Source organism: Prosopis cineraria, unplaced genomic scaffold (genome assembly GCF_029017545.1).
Source record: "Prosopis cineraria cultivar Desert tree isolate PC_DT_omini unplaced genomic scaffold, ASM2901754v1 PC13, whole genome shotgun sequence".
NCBI lineage: Eukaryota > Viridiplantae > Streptophyta > Magnoliopsida > Fabales > Fabaceae > Prosopis > Prosopis cineraria.
In genome coordinates, this window is record NW_026555344.1 from 11,427,185 (window position 1) to 11,440,064 (window position 12,880).

At 29.1% G+C, this 12,880-nt stretch overlaps 1 pseudogene; it reads left to right on the top strand.

Annotated features, from left to right (window-relative positions):
* Positions 1 to 6,789: 6,789 nt before the first annotated feature.
* On the top strand, positions 6,790 to 9,252 carry LOC129291392 (vestitone reductase-like; annotated as a pseudogene).
* The last annotated feature ends 3,628 nt before the right edge of the window (positions 9,253 to 12,880 follow it).

A 12,880-nucleotide genomic window follows, 5' to 3' on the forward strand; every position in this document is an offset into this window, starting at 1 on the left:
TGCCTAAAGATCTAAAGTTGTACTATTTGGACTCAGCTCCTCACAATGGGGATTCAACTAATTGACTAGATATGATGATGCTATTCAATATATAAGTACATTAACTAACTAAGATTTTTTTTTCCAAAATTCTACTTCTAACATTTTTTATCTTCCTTGTTAGGGTTAAGTGCTATATTGCATCAAAGCCATTGACTGGAATGTAATACACGTATATTTATCACCATATGCAATTATTTTTTACTTTCTACTTTAACAGCATATAATTATCGTCTTCTTTATGTAGTGCCCCGACAAATCAATAACAGCAGTAATTGTGATTATTGTGTGATGAGGTATGTTAAAAACATCATCACTCAAGGAGGGCTTGCAATTTCCTCTACAATACATATCATTTAGTATAAATTAATTTTCATGTTATAATTATGAATTTTAATTTCACCATTAACTAATAACTTCATTGTCATGTACATTGTAATACCATCCAGACTATACTACACCTTATTTTGAGGAGTTGCACATTAATTAAGTTCTCAAAAAGTGGAGTGAATATGCATAATACAAATGGGTGACAAGAAATATGGGGCAATAATAGTAAGTTAGTTTAATAATAGTTTAGTTGAATTGTGTAAAAATGTAGTTATTCAACATGGTGGCATTTAACATTCAATTTGTGAATATATAGTTTAGGAATTTTTTAGAAATTGTAAGTTAAGTATTTTTTAAGAATTGTGAATAGTGCACATTTATATAGTTTTGATGATTCTGGATGTAGTTTTGATGATTCTGGACTGTTCTAGATATATATGTGTTTTCTATTACAACCCCCTTATTTTTTTAAAAAAAAATGGCCATATAAAACAATTATAGCTATAACCATCCTATATAGCCACATATAGAGGATGGTTATGGCCATAACCATCCTCTATATCTTTAGCTGAATTGTGAAATAATGGAATTATTCAACATGGTGACATTTAACAATCAATTTGTGAATATTTAGTTTAAGAATTTTTCAGGCATTGTAAATAGTGCACATTTATGTAGTCTTGATGATTCTGAACTGTTTTGAGTATATCTATATTTTTTATTACGGGGGGTTGCTAGAAAAGGAGCCCTTTGTTTTTTTAAAAAAAATTTAGCCATATAAGATGCTCATGTTCTCAACCATCCTATATGGTCAAATACAAAGGACAGTTATGGCCATAACTGTCCTCTGTATTTGGCCATATAGGAATTGCCCTATATGGCCTCAAAGGTTTTAGATTTGGTTGAATTTAGAATCTCATATAGGATAATTTGTTAACAATCATACTATATTTGGATCTATATGGGATGATATTTTGGAAAACAATTATCCTCTATAACTCATTCTATTACAGTATTAATAAAATCTTATCACAATATTTTTGAAGAAGTTAATAACCCATTTTATTCTCTATTATAGAGGACCTATAATTTTGGTAAAATATAACTTTCAATCCCTACACTTTGTGCACGTTTTGTTATTGATTCCTACACTTTATTTTCATTGGTCTAAGTCCCTATAGTTTGCTCCATCTACACTTTAGGTCTCTACACTTCTTGAGGGGTGTTGACGTGGAACTAATAGCGTTAATTATACTGATGTGGGCATTAACTCTATTAATTATGTTGATGTGTATTTTTTATGGGGGGAAAAAAGAAAAAAAAAGCTTATGTGTATTTGTTTAATAATCAGACCCCATCCACGTGTGTATTGTGCGGACAAAAACAAGAAACAAGTAGGGCCAAGAACCATCAGAGGACCACAGCCCTTATTCTTAGGGCACGATCGAGAAGATTGAGGCGAGCGTTCTCTCATCTAGGGCAGAGGAGAACTTGGACTCAAAACTTGCGGCAAGTTTTGAGGAAACACATTTTGGATAAAAGAGAACAAAATTTAAATAAAACAGGCTTGAAAAACATCAAAAATATATAGATATATTGGTTAATCTAAAGTTTTAATTCCCTCAATATATTTTGTCGCGGGGAAGTTGAGGGTAAATACTTGCAACATAGGTTGTTTTCAAAACAAATCAGAAATTAGAATTGTTTACCAAAGTATCACTGGGAGAAATGAAAGAGAAATAAAGTAGGGAATATAAGAAAATAGAGGGAGAACATAGACTAAGGAAACAACCTAAGAAAGCCTAATAGGGAACATACTTAACTATAATAAAGTCATAAAATTAAATTGCTAAAACATCACAAAAATCTTTTGCAAATTTCCACCATTAGCTATCAAATCTTTCAAAATAGAACCACACTTATTGCAGTGGAAAAAATTATTACGACCACCAATTTTGTTTCCAATTTCATAGATTACATCATAAATTAGTTAAAATTAACGTAAGTGAGAAAGTAATGGAAGATAGAAAACTAACTCAAACATAGCAAAGTAGACACCTGTGTTAGATGTGCTAAGTCACTACACGAGTATAAAAGATTTATAAGAATTGATAAGTGCTTAATCAAACCCAAAGTTGTGTTAAAAAGAATTCTAGAAAGGTTATACACTTAACACAACTTATAACAAGTGAAAGGAATTGATATAAAATGAATTTTGAAGAGAAAAAACTCAAACACGAGGAACATAGCATAAAAATTAATGTTTATATCATAATAAGTGAGTTTATACCAGAATAAGTGAGATTATATGGGTAAGAGATCGTTTGTACCAATATAACAAAGTTTTGTACCAGTAAAGATAAGGTTAAACTCAAAAAATGAAAGTTTGTACCGGTATAAAAAAGTTTGTACTAGAATAAGAAAGACTTATATGGGTATAAACGGTTTATACTTGTATAGATGATCAAAAAGTATAGGTTAATTTTTAATGGTTATAAATCCTTCATTTTAATTCCAAATCAGGAAAATGACCTATGGTTGGAAATCTATGAATGTCTAGTTTCCAATGAAGAAAGATCTACTCAAAAATTCAAAGTACATAAAGAGATATGATCAAAAAGGTGAGCAAAGGTCAGTAGCGTTTTTTCTGAAGTATTGGAAACTTCAACAGCCAACTTTGAAAAATCATATCTATTTTATATAAAATCTATTTTGAGTGAAATTAAGTCCTTTGGAAAGATATACAAGTTTATTTTTAAATGAAAGTAGTTTCACATTAAATGAATTTGTATATTAAGAGATATATAGAAAATACTGAATAAAGGTTAAAATCGTATATATCTAAAACTCTTAATTCAAAACATAAACCTCAAGTATTAAATACAAAACTCCACTAATCAATAATTTTGCCATCTAAGTCAAATCCCATATACAAAACATGTACCAAAATACCATCTAAGTCAAATCTCATGTACAAACATGCGGGCAAAAAATCCCATATTTGCAAAACTGCAACAAGTTCACATCTCAATTAAGGTTGATTGCTACCAGGAGAAGTTGCATTAATGGACTCTTGTGTGCAAGATGTTTGCCTCTTTGTACTTTTGATAGGTAGCTTAGCAGGTTTTTTTCTTGTTGCAGGTTGCTTATTGGGATCCTTGCAAGTCCCTTGATTATGTCTATACTTCTCACAACCTGAACACTTCAGGCTTGTATTTTCTCTCCTCATCTTTGTTGATGTTGCATCCTCATCTACCCCTCTTTTTTATTTCTATTTTGGCTGGCCAGGATGCTTGTGGTGTATTGGGGGATCAAGAAGGTCTCCATCAGTTAAAGAAATCATCTAATATATCCCCAACACCTATAACTTCATCTAATATATCTCCAACACCAGCACCAACATATTGATTAAAGAAACCATCATCAATATTTTCAAAGTCACTTATATCTATATCGGACAAATTCACATCTTCACTACCTTCCCCTTCACTACTGTCGCTATAATCAGTCTTTAAGTCCATATCATACCTTGTAGCAAACTATAAAACTTCAATAATCATTCTAAATAAAAAAATTTGTTCAAGCATAGAGCAATTAAAAAACAGAGCAAGCTAGAAATTAGAAGAAAAGACATGTAAAAATCATTGACCATAGACGACATTAATGAAACACTAAGGGCGCTTTTCATGAGCATCTCAGATATAGTAATAGAGTCAAGTAAACGAGAGGACATGATCAAAGAATAGAACTCTCACAATGCAAAGACCTCAAAATGTAGGGACAGTAATAAGTAAACAAATGAGGAGAAGATACTATAATAGGGTTGAATGAGTGGACGAGTAAATGAAAGACATACCATCAACTGAGTAAACGAGTAGAACTTATTGATGTTCACTATTCTAGCACTGGTGGTAGTTTCTTGTTTTTGTCCACATAATAAACAAATACACATAATCTTTTTTCACTTTTTTCCCCACAAAAAATACACATCAGCAAAATCAACAGAGTTAATGTCCATATTAGCATAATTAACGCCATTAGTGTCATGTCAAGATCTCTCAAAAAGTCTAGGGACCTAAAGTATAGACAGAGCAAACTGTAGGGACTTATACCAACAAAAATAAAATGCAGGGATCAATAACAAAACATGTACAAAGTGTAGGAACTGAAAGTTTTGTTTTCCTCATAATTTTTCATTTCATTTTAATTTATGGCTCAAATAGTGTGAAAAAAACACATTCATCTATAAATCTCATTAACTCTAGTTGAATTTTAAATTGTTAAAAGAGGATTTATAAATCTTGGAAGAATATTTATAAATATAATAATAAAAATAATATTTAAATGATTGGATATTAAAATATTTAATATTATAGTAAGATGTTATTATAATAAATATAATATTTTTTAATTACCTACTAATTTGTTTCCAATATTGGCAATCCGATAATCACTTGTAGCCTATCAAAGTAGTTGGTTAAAATAGTTTTTTGTCTTTTATATAGATAAAAAAGAATATTAGTCTATTAGAATTTATTTAACTTGAAATTTTGGAGACTTAATTAGTATTGATTTTCTCATAAGATCATATTCTGTAATTTTGTACTTTCTTTTCTATAATTTTCTCGATTATTCTCTATAATTTTTAAATTAACTAACAATCAAATTAACATATATTTAATGGAATAACATCATTATATTGTTTTTGTTGTTAATACATGAGAAGCAACATTGCATTGCCTTGATTTGAGGGTGTCCAACGCACTTGTAAAATTACTGAGAGGTAAAATAACACTCTAACCTTTCACAAAAGTGCCAATGTGCATATTCTAGCTCGGTTCCTTTATAATGGGGAAAAAAATTAGGTGTATATTAGTGACATAGGACCGCATTCGGTACTCATCAATGCCAATGAGCACCACCCTATGGGGTGATTTGGGTCCTTTATTTTTTTTTTCAAATGATATCTATTATTAATTTAAAATTATTTTTTAAATAATTTTATATTATATTTATTAAAATAAAAATTATAAAAAATGATAATATTAAATATGAATCATCTAGAGTATATTTAAATGATTAATTAATTAAAATTATAAAATTTTTAATATTAAATTAAACATTTTAAATTATAGATGTACAGTCCAAAGTACATTTGAATATTTAATTTATAAATATTGGTAAAAATAATATTAAAATAAACTATTCAGATTAAATTTGTATTGACAAGATTAGTGATAAATAAATGTATTAAATATTTTTATTTCTTTACATATTTTTATTTTACTAAATATAAAATAAAAGTAAATAACTTAAATTTGAACTATCTAAATTTTATCAGAGTTGATGAGTATTGTAATATTTATCATCCAATAACATTAAAGCCAGTCCATATTTAATATTATAATTTTTTATAATTTTTATATATTTTATTTTTATCAATGTAATATTAAAATATTTGCTTATCAATGTAATATTAAAATATTTAAAATATTTAAAAATTAATTTTAATTCAATGATAGAGATCGTTTAAAAAAAATGAAAGGCTCAGATCAATCCACATGGGTGATGAGCACGTGGTTCTCATGAGTACAGAATGCGTTTCCGACCAAACAACTTTCCATTTTCTATGGGCAGCTACTCTTCTATCTAGTTTGACTGAATAGTGACCACAAATAATCACACTGTAGCTTTCTTATCACCTTGGAGGCTTGAGTCATATCACCTTATCTATAAAAAGAAAAGTAGTGTGCCTCAAATACTTGCTTTATTTGGCAAAAAAAAAAAAAAAGAGAAATTGCTTACAAGGACTACAGCAGCCTTCGCTTTCTCTATTTATGTTTTAAAGAGTTGTGTGACATTTTGTTAAAAATATATGTCTCCTCTTCTTCTTAAATCATGAAAAGAGAGGAAATTTAAGAAAAGGATCAAGGTCTTTTGAAGTTATTTTAGAAATTAAAGAAAACATTGATTCTTGTTAGATTTTGTTTTTAATCTTTGCAATTTTTTTCAATATTTTTAGTTCTTATAGGGACTGAAAACACTAAAATTATAGGGATTAGAAAAACAAATGTCACCCAATATTATTAAAACTATAAAAACTGAAAATATTAAAAAAAACTACAAGGACTGAAAACAAAGCCTAATAAAACTATAGGGACGGATGATTATATTTTTACTAGAAATTATATTCAAGGTATTTATTTGTAATTATTTCCATTTATGTGGTTCCTTCTTGTAACTTCCGCTTAAGTTAGTGAAGAGGTGAAAAACTTAGAGTACAGGTGGAGAATGAAAGAAGAAAAGTCATGGTGAGTATACAAAAAGATAGATCATATGTGACATGACAGCCAATGAGAAAGGACCACGTTTCCCAAAAAAATAATAGAATATATGAGCAATATATGTATGCTTGCCTTCTAGTGTCTCCTAAGACTTGCTATCTTGCTCCGGAAATGGAAGAGGATAAAGGAAGGGTGTGTGTTACAGGTGGCACTGGCTTCATTGGCTCTTGGATCATCAAGAGACTTCTTGAGGACGGTTACTCTGTCAATGCCACCGTCAGGCCTCATCCTGGTACTCTATATTTATATTATTTTGCTTTTCAATTATATATCCAAGCAAATCACGACAAGGTTCAACTTCATTTATATCTGATAATCTTGTAATACTCTTAGCATTTACCTGAAGGATTAATTCATAGGGCATGATCTTTTTGGAGGGGAGAAAAAAGACATGAATGTTCTATTGATTTTTGGAAAAGGTCTTTAATTGTTAAGGATATGAGAAAGGATCTTACGAAGAGTAATTTGTAGAGAGAATTGAAAATTCAGAGGTGAAAAGCCAACTCATCACCATGACATTTCAAAACAACGCCCCAAGGTCTGCCACTTTAAGGTTAGTTTCATATCTTACTTGCAGAACAGAAGAAAGATGTCAGCTTCCTCACAAATCTACCAGGAGCAGCTCAAAAGCTACAAATTCTAACTGCAGATCTTAGCAATCCTGAGAGTTTCAAGGATGCCATTGAGGGGTGTATCGGAGTATTCCACGTGGCAAGCCCAATGGATTTTGAGAAGAATGAACCTGAGGAGATAGTGACTAAGAGATCCATTAATGGAGCATTGGGCATTTTGAAAGCATGTGTCAGTTCAAGAACTGTGAAAGAGTTGTTTACACATCTGGTGCCTCTGCTAATTGTTTCAACGGCAAAGATGATGAAGTGAAGGACGAGAGCTTGTGGAGCGATGTAGATTATCTTAGAACTTCCAAGACATTTAAATTGTGGTCCTATGCAGTTTCTAAGACATTGACAGAGAAAGCTGTGCTTGAATTTGGAGAACGAAATGGATTAGATATTGTCACTCTGATTCCAACGTTTGTTGTTGGGCCCTTCATTTGTCCAAAACTTCCTAGATCTATTCTTTCTTCACTCTCTTTTGCATTTGGTATGAGCTATACAACTAACTTGATCAAGTCATTTCAATTATGTAAGGTCTAGCATATATACTCTTTGTGATTTTAATTACTAGCTAGAGGGACTAGAATTATTCATGACTTCTGATAAACCGTGTGGCTTACATTATGTTATGCTCCTTTCGATTCTTCTTATCCGATATTTTCTATAGAAAGACTAGCTGGTGCAATATATAGTCATTTGGTGAAGTATTAATTATAGAATTTTTTTTTTGGTTAAAGTGTAAAAATATTCAAAAACTTTTTTATCAAGTTTAGAGTTTTTGGTATCCTTAAATCAATAATGATGCATGAATATCTATTTACTTTATGAAAAAAGTCAACATTTCCCAATTTGTTAAAATAGTGTAACTGTTAAATTTTAACGATAAAACTTAATGAATAGGAAAATGTTAGATTCTTTTATAAATTTAATGGGCATCCTTACACTATTGTTGACTTAAAAATATGGAGAAAAGGTTTTTGAACATTTTTTCACATAAACCCTTTTCCCTCTTCCAATTTACAATAAGAAATTATTAGAGATCACCAAGTGAGGTTTCAATTTTTTTTTTTTCAATTTATGATTTTAAATAGGGGTAAATTTAAAAATTTATTTTATTTACAAACTGAGAAAGACTTAATTGTCCCTTCTTAGTTATGATGGTGAGTTGGTGAGAGGTTACTTATATTAAATACCAAAAAGTGTGTGCGTTTTTATTTTTCTCCTTAATTTTAATACCAACATGGGTTATGTGTACTTATGAATTTATTTGTGTGTCCTTAAAATTCTGTTGGTTTTATGAAAATGATGCAGGTAATTACAAGGAATCAGCTGGTTTTATGCAAATACCTATGGTGCATGTGGATGACGTGGCAAGAGCACATATATTCTTGCTTGAACATCCCAATCCAAAAGGAAGGTATAATTGTTCAGCATGCTTTGCAACTCTTGAGAAGGCGTTTGAAGTTATATCTATTACATATCCAGAATTTCAAATGCTAACCATAGAGTGAGTTCTCTTATACTTCTTCATGTTCATATATGAAAATTAGATTAGATTAGACTGAAGTGAAATTGTATTGAATGGTCTTTAATTTGATCTTCTAACAACTAGCTATCATTATTTTGGTTGCTTCTGTTTAAATTTATTGTAGTTCTTTGAAAGAAAGGAATGGCCTGAAATTTCCAGATCTATCGTCAAAGAAGCTCACGAATGCTGGGTTTGAGTTTAAGTATGGACTTGAGCAGATGTTGGCAGATGCAATTCAATGCTGCAAAGAAAAGGGTTATTTATAATTATAATTTATTTTGTCATGATGGTCAGATTACTGATTCAAATATGTTATAATAAATAATCCAACCAATTCATATGCATGGATCCTACTCATATATCATTGGTCCTAAGGAAGCTTTGATTATTCTAATGAATCCCCTAATTCTAATTAACTCATTAAATTTTTCATTATAAATGTGTTTGTGTGTGTTTGAGACAGGTATATAAAGTCAAGATATCTCAATTACTTTTAATTTTTGTATGTATCTGAATTTTTATTTTAATAATTCTTATAACAAATATTTGGGAAAATGATAATAAAACTTTTCTAAATTATATAAATGATAATTTAGTCTCTCAAAATGCCATAACTTCAATGAAGTTCTTAAGCACCTCTGTGTTGATAAATTTTAAATTAATAAGACCATTTTACCTTTATTAATAAGTTTTAATTTTTTGTTCAATTCTTATAATTTTTTGAATAAAAGTTGTGATTCTTTAAATAAAAGTCATGAATATGGTTTGTTGTTTTGAAAACTCATTTTTTAATAATAGAAATTATATTTGATAAATTGTAATTTTTTGTTCAGCTTTTATTATTTATAGAATAAAAGTTGTTATTCTTTAAGCAAAAGTTATGATTAAGGTTCATTTTTCAATAACAGAAATTATACTTCACAAATTGTGCTTTTTGTTCAACTCTTATAATTTATAAAACAAAAATTGTAATTTATTAAATAAAAGATGTTACTAGGGCTTGTTATTTTCAGTAAAGGTAAGTGGTCTTTTCATTTTAAAATTTATTGAGATAGAAGTCCCTAAGGACTTTATTAAAATTATGACATTTTGAAGGACTAAATTATCATTTATATAATTTAGAGAAATTTTATTGTCATTTTCCTTACATATTTTTTTAGTTTTCACATTTTTAAAGATTTAGGATATGCTCGTTTAAGTTTAAAAATAAATAATTTTTAAATAGTGTATAGATTTATTTTTTGAACAAAAAAAGTCATTTTGTTTCAAAATTTTTTGAAAAGTAGATATTATTTTGTATCGGATTATGATATCTGTGTATATTCATCGTATTTTCAACAACATTTTTTATCTATTATATCTAATTATATTAAAAAGATACTTAGATTAATAGTTGGTAAAAATAATCAGAATTTATTTTTTCATATCTTAATTATTTTTAAAATTTTGTCAAAAACATTTTTTGAAAGAAAAAAAGTAAAAAAGTTTAACCACAATAATAAAATCAAAACATATAAGCATGTTTTAGAGCAAGTTGTACAAAGATAAGTAAATAAATAAATAAATAAATAAATAATCAAATAGATGAAATCATTAAAGCATATAGCTAGAGTCGTTAATTAGAGCTGAGCCCGTTGGATCAACCTTTTTAACCCCAAAATAATTTAAGGTTAAACCATTATTTTAGAGTTTAAAATGATAAAATAAAAAGGTCAGCTCTTTTAAGTTTTTGTATAATTATTTTAAAATTTTAATGTTAAGAAAAATTAAATATTATATTAATTCTAAAATCCTAACCTCATTTCATGAGGATGAAGAAAGAATATATAAAAAACTTAATATCTTTGCCACTGATAAGGCTCCACAAAAAGAATGATGAAATTATATTGGTGTTTATGACAATAAAAATCATCAAAATTTAGTTAATGATGTTAGCAAAATTTGATTATTATCTATGTTAATTTTGTAATTTTTTGTAGACTTAAATTTATTGTTGTGTGTATTGACTTAGATTTATTTTTCTAAATTTAATGTTATGTGTAATAATTTTTTTAATATTTTAAATATATTTTTTAAATTTTAAATTAAAAAATAAAAAAATATAGAGTCAAGGCCCTGAAGGCCAAGATTGAGCTGGCCAAAATAAAATATTGAAGTATAATCAAGTTTCACAAAATTAGCTCATTTAAATCATAATCTTTTAAGAATCAATCCTAATCAATAGCTTTGCATATAGCTGAGCCATTGTGGCCCACTAGGTTGGCATCACTACTTGAATGAAGAGGTTGTGTACTCAATCCATAAGCGTGCGAAGAATATGGTAGATGTAGAGTTGGTAAACGGGCGGGCCAAGCCCATATGGGCTTGGCCCTTATGGCCCTTATGGGCTCGGCCCTAAAGCCCGGTTACCACAATTTTACCTCAAAATTGAAGCCCGGCCCTTATTTATAGGGCTCAGGGCCAGGCCCATAAGCCCGGATAAGAATAAAATAAAATGAAATAAAATTTAATATTAAAATTTATTTAGAATATTTTAAAATTTAACATATATCAAACCAAAGTCTCACATAATCTAAAAAATGAATAAAAAATTTAAAAGTCCAAATAAGATGAAGGCAAACATCATCATCAATCCTAATCAAGATCTCCCTCATTATCATCCATAAATAAAATATTAAAACCCTCAGATGTAGGTCTACTTTGAAAGATGGAGGCGGAGGCTCAATATTAATTATTTCTGCAGCTTCTTCTTCATCACCTACAATAATTATTAATTAAATTGTTTTATTATCAAATATATATCTATACATATATCACAAGATAAAATATAAAAATTACTATAAAATGGCACAAAATAATTCAACCAATTGCTGGTACAAAATACAAATCAATGTTTGCACATTATCTGAAAAGAGGTAAAAAAATACTTTGTGAATAGTAAAACGGGCTTCACGGGCCGCCCGAGCCCGAGCCCGTTTTTCTAGGGCTTAAAAGGGCCGGGCTTTGAAGCCCGGTTATCCTAAAAAATGCCAAATTTTTAAGCCCGAACCCTTATTAAAACGGGCTTAAACGGGCGGCCCGTCAAGCCCGGCCCTTATTCCCGACTCTAGGTAGATGCATGTGTTCCTGCCTTTAGAGTGGGACTATAAATATGGGTGGGTGTGTGGATAATATAGGTAATTGCCGTGCCAAGATTGTGACTTTCTTGACAAAGGGAGATTGATAAATGTGGAAAAAAAATGAAAATCACCATCAAAGTTTTTAAAAAATCTTATACAACTATATAATAAAGAAGAATAGTTTGTAAAAAAAAATTTGAAAGTTGATTATACATGTAAAAAGTATTAAGCACCCTATAATACTCATTTATAATAACGGTTACCTTAAGCAAAGTTAATTAGCTTTTTAATAATATCTTAACTACCATTTATAATCACATGCAAAAAGAAAATAAATAAATAAAAGTTAAATGGAAAGAAATTATTTATTTACAGTGAAGGACTTGAATCAAGAATAAAACCTATAACCTTCGTACCTTATAATGGGGATTAAAATTTACATAATTCGAGGGTATTATTATTTATGTTTTTTAATTTAATTTCTTATGGAAAGAATATTATCTTGATATAACCTTTGTTATCATTATTGTTGTTGTATTGTAGAAAACTTATTCTTGGAAAATACCTTTGGGTAAAAGAAAAAAGATTTAATTAGTGTTGGAATTTGCAGTGATTTAATATCACTTACAATTCGCTAGTTGACACTTTAAATATGCACGATGATTTAATATTACTCATGGTTAACTCTAAAAGGAATTTTCAAAGAGCATATTCTAGATATAATTTAATTAGAATATGTTAATACAAACTTTGATACCTGCAATAATTTAGTATCATTTATGATATCATGATAGATATTTTTAAGAGTCCATAATAATTTAGAGTCTGTTTGATTCAAGAGAAGGGGAGGGAAGGTGAAGGGAGAGGAGGGAAGGGAGGAGGAGGGGAGCTCCCCCCCCTCAA